This window comes from Palaemon carinicauda, chromosome 3, assembly GCF_036898095.1.
Source record: "Palaemon carinicauda isolate YSFRI2023 chromosome 3, ASM3689809v2, whole genome shotgun sequence".
NCBI classification, from domain to species: domain Eukaryota; kingdom Metazoa; phylum Arthropoda; class Malacostraca; order Decapoda; family Palaemonidae; genus Palaemon; species Palaemon carinicauda.
Window position 1 is genome coordinate 94411178 of NC_090727.1, and position 2500 is coordinate 94413677.

A 2500-nucleotide genomic window follows, 5' to 3' on the forward strand; every position below is an offset into this window, starting at 1 on the left:
TGCTGATACTGAAGAAACACAAGAGGAATATAAATGCTTGATATTAGAATACTGCACAAAAGCAACGATGTGCCAGTAATGTCTGGTAGGCCTACAATGCAACGTTCTATAGCTGCAGAAGCTGTGATGTCATACAGGCCTACAATTCAACGTTGAAAACATGTAGATGCAGAAGCTATAATGTCAGATATGCCTACAATGCAACGCTTAAAACATGTAGATGCAGAAGCTGTGATGTCATACAGGCCTACAATTCAACGTTGAAAACATGTAGATGCAGAAGCTATAATGTCAGATAGGCCTACAATGCAACGCTTAAAACATGTAGATGCAGAAGCTGTGATGTCATATAGGCCTACAATTCAATGTTGAAAACATGTAGATGCAGAAGCTATATGTCAGATAGGCCTACAATGCAACGTTTAAAACATATTGATGTATTGTAGAAGCCATGACTCCGTTTTCTCTCTTTCCTCGGATGTTCTAATGGTATTTCTTTTGAAAATGAGTATGCCTTCACCTAAATGAAAACTTACTATGCAGCAAATGTAAATTAAGATAATCTGCTTTAGGAGATATGATTATTGTGACAGACTAAAAGAAAAATGGCATCTCATCCGTCTGGGACTTTGACACCACAAAGGAAACGCTATCTCCTCATAGTGACTTTCTTTTTTCAGTTTTATTTTTTTTTCCGTAACTCATTGATAAAGCCAAGGTCTATAGTTGGAAAAAATGATAATAGTAATGACAGGAAAAGGGAAAAATCAAATTTGAAATCTCGTAGACGTAGCCTAATCCTTGGCCCAAAAGCGTTGAAAAAATTTAAAAGGAAAACATGGCGAGGTTTTTATGTGTTGATGTAGCATCATTTGAAGAATCTTCTTCAACCGAAAGAAGTGGCATGCTGTTCTATCTTGATTCTCTTCCTCTTGTTTTGTTAAAATTTGTATTGTTTATATCGGAGATATTTGTTTTGGTGTTGTTGCTGTTCTTAAAGTATTTCATTTTGCCTTGCTTCCTTTCTTCACTGGGCTATTTTCCCTGTTGGAGCCCCAGTGTCTATAGCATCTTGCTTTTCCAATTTGGGTTGTCGCTTAGCAAGCAATAATAATACAGAAATTAGGAGTATATTATATGGCCTATTTGAATATATATATATATATATATATATATATATATATATATATATATATATATATATATATATATATATATATATATATATATATATATATATAGCTATCTATCAATCTATCGACAGAGATAGATAGATAGATACTTGAAGACGACTATTATATTATTGAAAACCTTTATTCTTTTTCGTAATGTTAATGATTCAATCCTGATCTAACCAAACATTGCATGAAATCACAAGGTTTTGTAGCCTGAGTTTTACAAAAAAGAGGAAAGGAGAGAGAAAACATTTTACAAAAACTTGCAGAACCGTCCTTTTCCTGTCGACTCATGAACCATAATGATTGTCCTACTCAAAAACTTTATTGTTGATTGGATTTCCCATTTATGGAAATAGTAGGCCATTTTATATTAAATACGATAAGAAAGGTCATAATCATTCGACATTATTATCATTGTTGGTCGTTTTGGTCATAATCTCTATTAAGTAAAATTCATTGTATATCTTTACATATTTGTTTGTGCATGCAGTGTGACAGTACACTGATCTCTTTATGGCTTAATTTGCATTTAACGGGAATGTTCATCAAATTATCTTTGAAAAGTTTAACCAAACATCTTTAAAATATCAATCAAAATATATCAAAAGGGTGTATTCAATTTATCCCAGCATTAAATTTTCTCTAACTTGCTACATATAAGAATTCGTCATTTGTAAATTACTTAAACCTAAATGTATGAATTACGTTTGCTGTGAATCATATTTTACGTATCTAAATACTTCGAGAAACGTGCATAAAAACATTTTTTTTTTTTAATTCACTCCTTTATCAATACTATTTTTATTATGTTCTAGAGGTTGTCTTGCTAGTGTGCGGATTTTGATGATATTTAGTAGCGAAAGCTAATGAATAATTATCTGAGGAATATTTCGATAGGGAGCCTGCTGTTTTGGATAGTTTTTTGCTCAAAAACCAAAACAAGTCAATTTTTTTGGATACTACACACTGTAGACTAATGTTAATCCAGTCATTACATTGTTGAGCATATTTCCGCTGTTTATGACTGTACATAATGCACAAGGCGGTAAAATAATTTGACTTATTTGTTGTTAATAGAATACATTCGGTTATTGATTTGGAATTTATTTTCTTTACAGGTAAGTGTGCAACCAATTTTAATTGTGGACATGGAGATAACTACGGAAGGTAAGGTTAAGTCAACATATGGTCGTTTTAATTTTTAAGGATTATTGTGATCGTATTTGATGTTTATAGAGGTTTTTTTTTATAGTATTTTGTTAATTGATTCAATTCAGTGTGGTTGACATTTCATATTTATTCTCTGTTTAAAAGAGTAGTTA